This window comes from Onychostruthus taczanowskii, unplaced genomic scaffold, assembly GCF_017590055.1.
Source record: "Onychostruthus taczanowskii isolate IOZ18803 unplaced genomic scaffold, ASM1759005v1 scaffold1, whole genome shotgun sequence".
NCBI classification, from domain to species: domain Eukaryota; kingdom Metazoa; phylum Chordata; class Aves; order Passeriformes; family Passeridae; genus Onychostruthus; species Onychostruthus taczanowskii.
The window spans coordinates 34933582-34946920 of NW_024496525.1; the positions used below are offsets into that span (position 1 = coordinate 34933582).

At 49.1% G+C, this 13339-nt stretch overlaps 1 long non-coding RNA gene across 1 annotated transcript; it reads right to left on the reverse strand.

The window, feature by feature from the left end:
- Positions 1-1753: 1753 nt before the first annotated feature.
- LOC121333849 lies at positions 1754-7878 on the reverse strand. The gene is made up of 3 exons (XR_005952378.1): positions 7756-7878; positions 2228-2344; positions 1754-2145 (listed from the first exon to the last, which is right to left on the reverse strand). It is a non-coding gene; the product is annotated as an uncharacterized LOC121333849 (long non-coding RNA).
- Positions 7879-13339: the final 5461 nt, after the last annotated feature.

A 13339-nucleotide genomic window follows, 5' to 3' on the forward strand; every position in this document is an offset into this window, starting at 1 on the left:
CAGGTTATCCTTGCTTTGATTTACACTGCTAACATTAATTTTTTTTTTAATTAAAAAAAAAAAAATCTGTATTTTACTGCTTCCTTCTGTCTCCTAAACCTGTACTGACTTCTAACTACTGATACCAGAGTTAACTTTGTTCTTCACACCTTTCTGCTTTTGCCTTTCTGCCTTTTCTCCAGCACTACCACATGCCTGGGAGCTGTGACGATATGTGTGACACACAGGACCAGGGTGCTCTGAGCAGGGTGAGAGGAGGAATCTGACACAAAAAGCACATTCCTGGCAAGCCACAAGGTATTTGTTTACACTAAATAATGCTTCAGAAATAGCATCAGCCACATCTGCAAGAGCAAAGCCTTTCAAAACAAATAAAAAATTAGGTTCTTAGCTATATATATATATATATATATATATATATATATATATATATATATGCCTCCAGCTGAGTGTGCACTATTATTTACTTTGTTTTAAAGCTTTAAAGTGGTGCTAGCCAGCGAGGCAAAGCCAACAGACCTGTAGGACTTTGACAGGCTTTGAACCATCCTGTGTATTTGTTCAGCAGTTCTGGGATGCAGGTCCCTGACAGCTAATTTCCAGGCTCATTAATCACATTCCCCAAGATTATAGTGCAATCTCTGCTTCTGGCCCCATTGCTGGAGCATCATCTTTTCCCTAGTGTTACTCTTTGGTATTTTCATGACGTAGCTTTGGCAGCTATGAAACTTTCCACTTGTAGTCATTCCGTTTGCTGAACATCCCACATGCCACAGCTTGTGAAATATATATATTTACATATTTTAAAGTTAATCCCAGATTGAAATTAGACATTTCACTTAACCTGAAACATTATTACTAATGCTGAGCAGTTTTATCAGGAGAGCCTCTGAGGTCTTACCATCATCTGTCAGATACATTCATTCTCTATCTATGAGAGTTATCATTGTTTTTCTGCCTTTTATAGTCCACATAAAAAGAAATTGCTGTCTATTCCCTAGCACCAGTGTGAACCTCGGGCCAAACAGCAAATTAGCATGCAAAGAAGTATTCAGGGAAACAGCTAGGGTAAGAGGCAAATGAAGTTAAGGGAACACTGATGATGGGCTGAAGAAACAATCTTTCCTGTGAGTCATTCTGGTTTGCATTAAAATAGCAAAGTAGATACCAGCTAAGAGATAATATAAGTAAAAAGTGAATGCAATTATTTTTTAAAAAAACCAACCCACAAACCCTTGCAAATCCCAGTACAGAGTGTCTGTAAGTAGCAAGCGAGTTCAGTCTCTGAAAATCCTAAAGACTAATTCCTTTGGCACTGACTCCTTCATGGTCAAAGCAATTCTCAAAGAAACTTTCTGTCTATACTTTTACAGCAGATAACTTGTGTTCTACTCCTCACTGTTAGACTACTCCACTGCCTCGGGGGCTCCCCTTGCACCGGGGATGGCGTAATTTAACTGCGAAAGTGATTTGGAGCATCCGTATCTACACACAGGTAACTTTAAGTGCAGCTTTGTTTCTACAAACCGCCTTGCACGCAGTCTCTGCAGGTTTAGGACCTCTGTATTGCACCTCTCTGTGTGTAAGCAAGGTGCTTCACACTGGGGGTTGACAGCAGGCGCTGCAGAGCTTATCCAAAGCACCTTGCACTCAGCTCCCCGCCGCCTCTGCCTCCCATCGCAAACACGTCTGCAATTAGTGCCTCACCTCAACACCTCAACAAGCAGTCCAAGCATTCAGAAACAAACATCAGTGGGTCTAACAGCTACTTTAATTCATTTTATAAATAAGCAACTGAGAATTTTGCTCCAGGTGGCTGCCCGTGTAGCCCATCCCGTAGACGGTGCTCTCTGCAGAGTAAGGCACGATGCGATACGAGTGCAGCTCTTCATAATAGAGCGACTGGGAACAGCACTCCTGCACCATCAGCTTCAGCCGTTTTCGTGCGTCAGAGTAGGCAGTCCTATAGCACGGAGCCTCCTTAAAGTATTCATAGCTCTCCCTCTCTGTCTCTAGGTGGATCTTCCTCAACAGATTGTTAATTAATACAGACCTACGGAGATAGGCTTCGGGGTCGTCCAGGAAGCGGAGTTTCTGGAGAGACAGTTTTAGGATACAAGTCCGGTCCTCTGGTAGTATCAGGTGCTGGGGAGTAAATGGATGGGACTTTAGCATCAAGGGATGAAACTAGGGTGAGGGTGGGGTCGAGAGAGAGAGAGATACTCACTTTTGGAAAATACTCATGGTAATCTTGATGTAAATGTTCTTCTTCTGCATATTTTCTCTTAAAGTAAGCTACTTTCGACGTCGTTAATGTCTTTGGTAGGCCCCGATCAGATCAGCTCTGCACAAAAGAGGAAAAAGAAAGTCAGTATTGGCCAGGGTGGCTGCAGCATCACAGGCTGGCATGTACAGGGCAAGGAGGGATCTAGAGGAGGAATGCAGCCAGGACAACACTCAACCTCAGCCTGCAGCCCTCAGCCTGCTGGAATAACACTTTAGAGGATGGCAAATGTGAAGCTGCCTCTGAAACAGCCACCCTGAGGCTTGCCAGCACAGCCAGCCCCTTTCTCTCTCTGGAGTGACCACCACAGCCCAGGGCACAGGCAGGGTCTCCTGGTCCTACAGCTGAGAGGGTATCAGGACCCCCCACAGCCCCACAGAGCAGGCAGGAATGCCCTAGGTGGGAATGTCACCGTGCACTGCAGCAGGGACCAGGATGGACCCTGTGCCTTGCTGTGGGGTCTGTGGGCCGAGGATTGGGTTTTGATTTCCATCCACCATGCACGGAGCTCCCTGGCTTCCCTGGAAAACCGGTGCAGAGTGCATTCACTAGATGGTAGTGTTGTCTCAGAAGAGCGGGAGAACCCCAGTCCAGCGGGAGGGTGATGGAGTGGGTTTGTTCTCCGAGTGGCTTCAGTTTTTCAGGGCACAGAGGATGGAGGCTCAACATTTGGCGTAAGAAAAGGAATTGTTATTGGGCTTTTGCTCTGTGACAAGAGCCATGGGAGGTTCTGTTTCTCCAGAGCTGAGCCCTGCAGAGGACCAGGGCTCTCTGGGCTGCCTGATCTGAGCTTGCTCATCTCCCTGGAAAGGTGACATGGTGCTAATTTAGCATCTTAATGAGGTCCATAATTCCAGTGGTACTCAGCCTGGTGAGCACTGGGTCCCTGGGAGAACCAGGGCTGGGCTTTGCTTTGCTATTCACCAGAAAACACAAGGAGCCCTGTGCATATCTGGGAAGAACAATCTCCTCCCAATCTCCTCCTCCTTTTTATAAGAAATTTCTGTTATTTGCTTTTAAATGTACTTTAAAAAAAAAAAAATATTATACTGATGTCTAAAGGCAATCCAGAGGAAGAAAGTATCCAGAGACACTTCACAGAATAACTCAAAGTCAGGTCCTATGGAAAATATTTTCTTCCCCAAACTGGGATCTCCTTATGGGAGCATTTGAAAATTAGATTTTCTGAAGAATTGAAGGATTTGGTTCTGGACAGCTTCCCTGACACAATAGAAAAGCAATAATGTATTGCACAGCCAGAACACAGACCTCATGTTGCTGGAAGGATCCTTCCATGGGGCATAAGGGGCTCCTTGAGCCTCAGCTGCTGCTGGGGGTGATGAGATACCCACACAACCATTCCAGGCACTGACAGTATCTCTTCTTCAATGGCAGGAAGGAGCAATGTGTCCTCTCTTCCTTCCTCTACATCAAAAACCCACAAGAAGGGGCTGAAGAAGAAATCCCTTCAGTGAGAGGATTCCTGCATTTTCTCACTGAATTTTAAGTCTGTGAGGATGGAGGTTTTTCACAAAGAATTCTACAGATCTGTGCAGAAATCTGACTGCTGGAATAACACCCCATTTGGAGTCAAGACCGCTCAGCCCTGCTCTGGGACCCATCAGGACATGGATTGCACTTCAGAGCAGCACTTCTCCAGGAGAGGGACTATTGCTCTCACAGTGGGACAACACTGCCAAGGCTGTCAGGGTTCTATTTGTCCTGGACATCACACACATCAGAGATGCTCCCAGCACCCACCCCAGCTCTCAAGGGCAAGGGCAGGGCTGTGGTCTTCACCACTCCACTGCCATAGCTGCAAACACAGGTTTAAATGCATGTGCAGCAACCTTCTCTGCTTGCAGGTTTCATTCCAATATTTGAGTTACTCCAGAGCCTGGGCAGCCTGGATATTTAATTACTCTGATATCGTGTTCTCCTAGGTGGAAACCCCACTGTGCTATTTGAGCACAACAACAAATGCATTTATCTCCCAGTGCCATGGGATGGGAGAACATTACAGTTTTCCTCACACTGTTCTGAGGAAGACAAAGGTACAGACAGATGAAGTGACATTCCCATAGCCACCCAGGCTGTCAGGGCTGGGAAAGGAGCCAAAGCCAGCACACAGGTAGATCCCTTCCCTCAAACCAAACTTCTAAATGCTAAAACATTCTTCCCTAGTGCTTTTCAGGGAAAAGGCTGGAAGCACAGCCCTGTCACTGCCTGTGTGCAGTGGAAGCAGAAAATCATCCTGAGTACAGGGGCAGCACAGACAACCACAGCGTGCAGAGCGTCTCAGCTCAGTTCTGCAGCTCCCCCAGCTCCATGCTAAACTCTGTCTTTAGGAATTCTGCTCCCTGCCCCAGAGATGGAGGGTGACTGAAATTCAGCATCCCCTGAGCACAGGTGGTGCTGGAGACATCAGGGAGCCAGGTCAAGGGAAGGAGCTCTGTCTGCCTGTGGCTGGGAGGGAAGGAGGGCTCTGGTTTTCCACATGCCACAGGCTGGAGACTGGTGCTGGCTGGCAGGGGCAGACAGAAAAATTGTATTTTGCTGAGGGACACACATGACCATCCTGGCAGTGGTTCATTGAGCACCCAACTGGCATCCCCTTTCTGGGGTTATGTTCAGCACCAGCTTGGGACTTATCCTTGGTTGGCTGAATTTAAATTCCTTACATAGCTAAAGCAGCAAAGTTGTCATGACGCCCTCACCCCAACACCCATAACTTAGTTTAGGAGGAAGGAAGAGAAACAACTACCAAGCAAACACCAAGAGCATCTCTAGGCTGTAAGTTTGGCTTGAAATATGTTCCCAGTTTTAAATGAAAGACTACATTTGAGGAGAAAAGTCGCCCCAAGCTGCTCAACCACACCATCTGTCAGCAAATCCCAGCAGCTCCAAATCTGCAGAGCTTGGAGCACCCACTTCCCCAGCTCAGCAGCTCCCAGGGGCTGTCACAGGTGCCTCAGCTCCCCGGTAGGGAAGGGGTGCTGCCTGCACACCTGCAGGGTGGGACAGTGAGCTGGAGGCACTCAAGTCCCATCCCAGGGCTGTTCAAGAGAAGTTCAGGGTCTGCTCTTGTTCTCAGTGCAGCTGCCATCCCACCTCCACTCATTTCATCACCGTATCTTTTGTGGCTGCTGCTGGTGCCCACACTTCTCTCTGCAGGTTCAGGGGAACGAGAGCACGGACTGTGCCCTTGCACTGTGCCCTCAACACCAGCAGCGATGCTAAAGCCCTCCAGAGACCCCTCTCCATGCAGCAGGCTCTCAAGGACCAAGCCTTTCTCTAACCCTTGTTGGAAGTCAGTTCTCCACTGCGTGCCTGGGAGCTGCTTGGCTGGGGTTACAGCCATCCAAGGCTGTAGTAATGCCGCAGTGAATCAGACCCTTAGTGTTTTGTTTAAATATAAACATATTGAATCAGTGCTTTTTTGTGTAGAAGGCTATTCTCGCGAGCCAAGTGTTTTGACAGCTCCAGCAAGGTGGTATGAGTCACTGCCTCTGCCTCACTCAAGCTCAGAGACAGATACATCTTAATCACATTACGTTTTTTCCAGCGCTTACACCACAAGTCAAGGCACGGGGCCAAATCTCCCCACGGGGACCAAACAGCACAGCGCTGAGTCCTGAGCCTGAGGTTTGTCCTTTCAGCCGGGATGAGCGTCGGGAAGCGCATTCAGCATCCCGGCAGGGCTCACCGCAAGCCCTGCGCCGCTCCCCAAGGGCTCGGTGCCATTCGCACCGGCGGGCGGTGCCGGGGGCTCGGCAGCCCCGGGGCGGGCGCTGCCGCTCCTCTGCCCGCTGTTTCCAGCCCGCCGTGTGTGCCTGCTCGGAATGCGGGGCACGGCGGCTGGAGCTGCCATTAGCGCTAATGGAAGTCCGGAATAGAAATCCCACGCGCGGCAGTGGGGGGATAGACGCCTCTGTCTCAGGCTAGGAGCTCTCAGAGTCATCATGGCAAGGGTTTTAATTGTACTTTCAACGGAGCAAAATGTGTCCGGTCCTGTTTATTTCTCCGGGGATAATTACGGTGCTCTGTGGTGTGGTACTCGCAGAGTTATTAGGCATGTTTGGATAGAGGGCTGTCTTATCTAAATTGGATTGGAAATAGATTTATATCATGGCAACTTCCCATTTGAACTGCAAATTGCAGCAAAGTCACTTCACCTGCGCTCCTGCATCGCCCCAGTGACAGCAGCCCCTCCTCGGCATGAATTAATGCCGGGCGATCTCCACGGGGCTGCAGCCTAGCCGAGACAGGAGCTAAGACGGAGTTTAAAAAATGATTGAACATCCATGAGAAAAAAACACCTGAGCTTGTGCTTTTGCATCTCAAACAACAGAGAAGGATCTGCAAGCCCCGGCTGTGCACAGCAGCCCCGCCACAGAATTTGTTACCTGAGCCCTTGGGAGCATCCCCTCACCTGCCTGCTCCCGCACCTTTCCTCGGGAAGAAAATTCCTGCCTGCCTGCTCAGCGCTGCAGAGATAGGGCTCGTCGGAATCGATACTATTTGGTTGTTGATGCAGACATCTGCAGGGGGTGAGCACGGAGCCGGCTGGCCGAGCCAGCCCCGCCAAGCTGCGCACCGAGCTGGTGACTCAAATGTGCCGCTGCCCTGCAGCGTTCCTATCGCAGCCTGAAGGAGAGCGATCAATATGCGAGCTACAGCTGCCTGAGACGGAGACCTTCGCCGAGCATCCCTTGCGTGCCCAAACACAGAACCTGAGGCTTCTGAGCACACAGAAGCTGGCCTTTATTATCAGCGGGAGACGTGACTTTGACATGGCAGGACGTATCATCATGTCCTTGCGACTGCTGTCAAACTGCGGTGATAAACTCCCCCGTCTCCAACCTTCAGAGCGCTCGCAATTAGGGGGTGCTCAGCTGAAACGTGCGCCTGCTTTCACATGCTCTGCTGCTGCTTTTCTCCTCTCCTAGAGCAGCATAAGCAGCTGGTCCCACTGTGGGATTCCCAGCTGATAATGCAAAGCTACCAGACCACAGGCAGATGAACATGTGGATCGAAAACACATGCCAGCCCCAGGATTTCACACGGCTGCCAATCGATGGCAGCCCTTCTAGCATATCGAGCCTTATCAGGCAGAGCAAGCCCCCCTTTCATTGACTCACTGGGAGGTGGGGACCCCCAGCCGCACTGTCCGCTGGCTTTGCACTTTAAAACCGCCTTTTAGTTTGCTGATTGCTCTGCAGACCTCCCTAATTGCAGATTCTCCCTGGGCACACATGTGTACAAGGCACAAGCATCTGAATAGCTCTCGTGAGGGCATGAAGGCTTGAGAATTAATGGCTGAGTGACTATTCCTGTCTCCCTCCTTAGAGACCCACTGTTTTCCCCAAGAGAATAAAATAATAATTCCAGGCTCACCCCCTTTCAACATTAATCCCAGTAAATTCCCTCACTCCACCCAGCCAGCTGAAGTTTGCAAACTTGTTAGTTACCTGAGGATGCGGAGTCAGTCTGCAAAGGGTCGTTCTGGGGTAATCTCAGCAGTTCTGGTAAGATTTCCCCCTCGCACGGGCTCAGCGAGCATTTCTGGCAGCACGGCCCTGCTGAACGGTCACCTGCCGTGGTGGATCAAGGAGAAACACACATGGCTCAGGTGGCAAAACCAGGACAAACACGGCGAGCAGCTGGACCACAAGAGGACAAAGTGCTATTTCAGCATCCCCACAGGGCTTAGTAACAGGGATAAATACGAGTTCTGATGTTACACCCAATTCTCTAACTTTGACCTTGCTTCCTGGAGTCCCTTTCACACATCAGGAAAGCAGATAAAACATTAAGAAAAAAACATTTCAGTCTCTCAGTGGTGTAGCTATAACCTACTCAGAGCAAATGCTGCAAAAATACAGCTTCTCCTCTAAATATCCGGATGTTTCTGGAGCTAGAACATTAATTCTGCCCAAATCCCCTCTTAAAATGGCACATTATTTTCTCCATTAATTCTTGTCAACCTCAGAGGAAAGCTAAAGGGCTACTATTAAAACCATGCCATTATTTTGAGTAGCAGCATTCATTTTCTATCATACACACTCACGCTGCCTGCAGAGCAGTACAGGTCTGGGGAAAGTCAGATTCCCATTTCACTTTAACAGGGTGCACATTTCAGAGTTTGCCTGACATACATTTTCCAGGCTGATGCCTTGCCTTCCGGGTGAAGTATTTGGCACGCTGTAGTAAGAACATCTCCCACTCTCATGGGGAAAAACCATCACAGACACATGTGTCTACCTAAACTCTGCACTTTTACATGTGTGTGCCAGAGACACTCAGACTTTTTGAGTACACGAACGAAATTAGACATGTCTAAACCCTGCAAGAGAGAAAGGAAAAGAGAGCTGGTATGTGTGCGTACTCGTGTCTCGCAGCTATAAGACAACTATATTTAGACAGTTGTGTCATCCCAGAGATGACAGCATTAACAGGCGATAGAAAGAGGAGCTATGGTTACTTTTCAGAGTTCAGCTCTGACCGTAAAAAGGGGACTCTGATCGAAATGACCTTTGGTAGATTCCGGCAGAGCAGCAGCACCTCTGCCCATGGCACTGCGGGACGCGCGGAGCCTCCCTCTCGGCTCTTCCCTCTCCCACGCTGCAGCAAAGCCACGAGAGCTCCCAAACAAACGCAAAACTTACTCCACGCCAACAGCCACCTGCTAAACCCTTTGGAACAGATCCCACCAGCAAAGCCCCACACCACCTCGCTGACACGGGCAACCCCACAGCTCGCTGCCCCCGGCCGGCTCAGCGGCACTCACCGAGCGAGCCCCGGCTCCAGAGGGAGGGCTGCTCCGTCCTTCCCTCGCTGCTCCTGGAGGAGGTGGTGGCGGTGCTGCTGGTGGCGGTGGCGGCGGTGGTGGCAGCTCCTGCGGGTCCCTGCAGCCACTGAGGAGCGCATCACCTCCCGGCCGCAGCCCGCGGAGGTGGGTGCCCAGATGTTCCCCGCGCGGATTGGTCCAGCGGGAGCAGATGTTGCCCGGTTGCTAGGAGCGTTGCTAGGAGCGCTGCTAGGAGACGGTGACGCTCTCTCCATCACTGGCGCGACTCGAGGCCGCGGGGAGGGAGGGAGGGAAGGAGAAAGAGGAAGGGAGGAGGAAGAGGGGAGGAGGGAGGAGCAGGTCCCGCCACCGGGATGCTCCGCGCCGGGCCGTGCCGTGCCGGTCTGCGGGGTGAGCCGGAGGATGGAGAGGGTGCCGCGGCTCAGAGCTGGACAGGCGGTGAGGAGCTGCAGAGGATGGGGACGTGAGACGCCAGAACCGGGAGGGGGGAGCAGCCCGGGGAGAGGGCGGGCAAGGGGGGCCATAAAACCTCCCGTCAGGGCGGACTGAGGGATGCGCGGAGCGGGCCGGCACCGCGGAGGTGCCCAGCGCTCCCTGCGGCGCTGAGAGGAGGAGAGAGCTCTGCTCGCTTCAGGGCAAGACCGGGAGAAACACAACCCAGTGCCTGGAAGGGCTGGAGGGAGAGGAGTCCAATTCGGTCCTGCTGGCAGAGAGCCGAACTCTTCTGCTCTCCTACTTGGTCATGTTCCTCTTCCCTCCCAATTTATCATTCTCCCTTTTCCCTCCATCAGATTCTGGCCCATTTTTTCCCCTGAGCTTTTGGGATGTTGCACCACGGTGCCTTGGGTCCCACCCTGGGACTTACACCCATGATCCCATGGCCAGAAATTGGATTGCTGTAGGGAAAAAAGCTGCACAGCAAAACTACCCAGAGCACTTCTCAAATGAAAGAGCATGTCACTGTGGGGTAAGACAACTGCATCTCAGCCAGATAGGAGGATTTTACTGCTGAGCACACTCCTTAGGGCAATGGGTGGGTTACCAGGCTAAGTCTACACTCACAACCAAGGGTCCACCCAGAAAAAGATTAAAAGCAGTCAGTAAAATCTTACCTGTATAATACAGTGTGCAGAAAGAGGGGAAATCCCTTTTCCTGAAAGTCTAGCTCTGTATGTAAATAGTGGAGGATAGGAAAGAAAAAAAAAAAAAAAAGGGTTTTTTTTTTTTTTTTTTTTTAAAAAAAAGAAAAACACACCAGCTATGTGTAGGGACCTTCCCTGGAAGAAGTGGGTCACTCCCGGAGTGAAAAGGAGTTGCACAAGATGAGCTTTTCTGGACAGCCAGGTTGGTGCCAATGGCTGCACTGGAGTTACTGGTGCAGCACTGGCTTAGATCAGCCCCAGCACCAAGCCTGGGCTTTGATCAGGGCTTCCCTGAGAAACATCTCTAGACAATAAATTTTCCTCTATACCTGCCAGATGTTTTCCATTTCCTCACAACCACTATGGATAACACTGCTGCTCCTGACAGACTCAGGCTCATGCCACAGCCACCCTATCCAAGTACTTATTCCAGCCCAGAGAATCTCAGAATGGTTTGGGTTGGAAGAGACCTTAAAGATCATCTTGTTCCACCCCCTGCCATGGGCAGGGACTCTTCCCACTACACCATGTTGCTCAAAGCCCCATCCAGCCTTGAACACTTCCAAAACAACTACTGCCGCCTCCCATCCTGATACTAAAGGTGACTCAAAGGCTCAGGCAGTGCCAGAAAAAAGGCAAGGTGCAATGGGAACATATTCATTTTGACAGCATTTGAAGCTCCTGGGCAATTCCCAGTTCTCCTGTGATCTATAAGATGTCTAATGCATATTCTATCAGGTCACTGATAGAAGGGCACAGGGAGTTCTCCTCCCTCTGGTTGCTCCATGAAGGTTCTGCAGAGGATTTTGCACCAGGCTTTGTCCTCCTCCCTCTTAGACAGTGGGAATGGAGGCACACTGCATTTGGCATTCACCTACATCAATATTTCACCCAAATTTTAACAAACTGGGTCTTGGCAAGCCTGAGACTCAGCTAGCACATGTCAATGCAGCAGTTTCAGATCACTTATTGGCTTGACTTGGATCACCTGGCTGTGTTTGGTACTCAGTGTGCACAAACATGGGCACACATGGCTCCCCTGGTCTTTGCAGCTTGAGGAAAGATCACTCACGGCCACGTACTTACTTCAAATGATCTCTGAAGCTCTGCTTCTTTTATTGAGAAGTCAAATGAATCTCCAACTAATTTCAAATTTGAATTTTCTAGGACAATAGGAAGGCACTAGAATTTAATTGATTTTGATTACCTACCTTATTATTATGCTGTCAGTAGCAGTAGTTCAGGTTGGTGTAATTTTAAATTTACTGTGAGGTGAATCTGACATTTCCCTACTGCTGAATCGAAGACTTGAGCGATTCTTCAGCTCTTCACAAAGATGTTGTAATTAATTCAGTAACATCCCTTCTGTAAGCAGAGATAGAAAAGGAAGACACAAAAAGCACCTACTCCATGCCTAAGAGCTGAATGAACGACAGCATCACTCACTCCAATCTCTGTGAAATTTACTGTATTTTTTCTAACAATCTAGACAATTTCTACTGCAAAGGCACATCTTCCCCTCGCCTGTCAGCAAAAAAGCAGGACTTACTAGCAGGCAATAATATAGAACCCAAAGGTCAGATATGTTCCCTCAGCTGGATCCAAGAAGTGTTTCCATCCCCTGATCAGCCCTGAGGAAATTCTTCCACAATCTAAGTGTAGCTGCTTTTCTTTGCCCACTTTCCAAGGGGGCAGAGTGCAGGGAAGCAGATCCCCTGCCAGGGTAAAGCAGCTCTGTTCTGCTGGTTCAAAGGGACCTCCATCAGGAAGGAGAGAAGATGCTCCACCTCACCCCATCCTATCTCCTTCCTCCTGCCATGGAAGCTCGAGAAATCACCTCCCTCCTTGTCTGGAGGGGAGTTTTCCCCTGTGCCAGGGATGCCTGGTCAGGAATCACTGCCCAGCTGACTCACACAGTGTTTTAGTGCAGCAGAAATTCAACAGACCCATGAAATGGGACCGAAGTCTCTATTGACAGGGATATTATTTGAGAAGACAAGATTTTAAATGTGTGCTGCACAAGACAAAACCTGGATAGGCAGACAGTAGAAGAGCAGCTTTTTCCTTTACTTTTAGTTTTTCTACAGCAAGATTGCCTGACATATTCAGTGCTATAACAAATACATGTTTTTAAATGGTTTAGAGCAATTGGAAATATAAAACCCCAGAACATTTGCATTTACTTTAACTGTCTCACAGAATTAGAAAAAAAAAAAAATCTGTTCCTTCATTTCAAAGCAGTTATGTCTCCTCAAGTCAAGTGTTTAAAAAAATGAATTAAATTAATGTGCTCTTTCGAATTCAAGCACCAAACATTCAAAAGACGTCTGTAGGAAAGCACCAGCCCTCCCAGGCTGCATATACCTACACAGGTGCTGCATTTCTAAACACAGCATGCAGAAGGTATTTTCAAAAGATAAAATGCACCCAAAATGTTCTGCATTTGTACCTGAGAAGTTTCAGATGTGAGGAGCTGCATCCTGGGATAGGTTTTATCCTTGGCCTGCCCCACTCAGACACAGACCCTCAAAAGCTCTCCCAGCCATTGGCTTGTCACAGCAAATGAAGATGAGTAGCTCCAGCTTCTGGAGCCTGTTCAAGCCTCCCAGTGGTTGGCCAGCCTCAGAGGGACCAGATGCCTTCAGAGGCTAATCCTTCCTCCATCTAAAATGCAGACAGCTCTTGTTCTTTCTGTCCTAGAACACTCTTTTTCACCTCTATCTTCCAACTCATTGTACAAGAAAATTTGTTGTTATTTTAATTTTTTGAAAATTTTTTCTTTTACCTTTTTACATTTGAGAAAAACTTTTTAAAACCTTCTGAAACAAGCTGGGGAAGAGCAGAAAAAATGAAGTTCATTTTCCTACATATCTGTGCTCTTTACCCCCTACACTCTCCCCACATCCCCAGCCAAATTCCAACATGTCCTTTTGTATACCCCCAGCTCAACCAGAGGCAGCACATGCTGGAACTGTCACAATGGGCCAGCTCACCAACCCTTGGCCATCAAACCCATTCCTTTCTGCTTCTCTGGAAATGATCCTCTGCCAGCTGACAAAATCTGTAGAAGCATAGCTGCCTTTGAGACAGTTACCCTGCTCT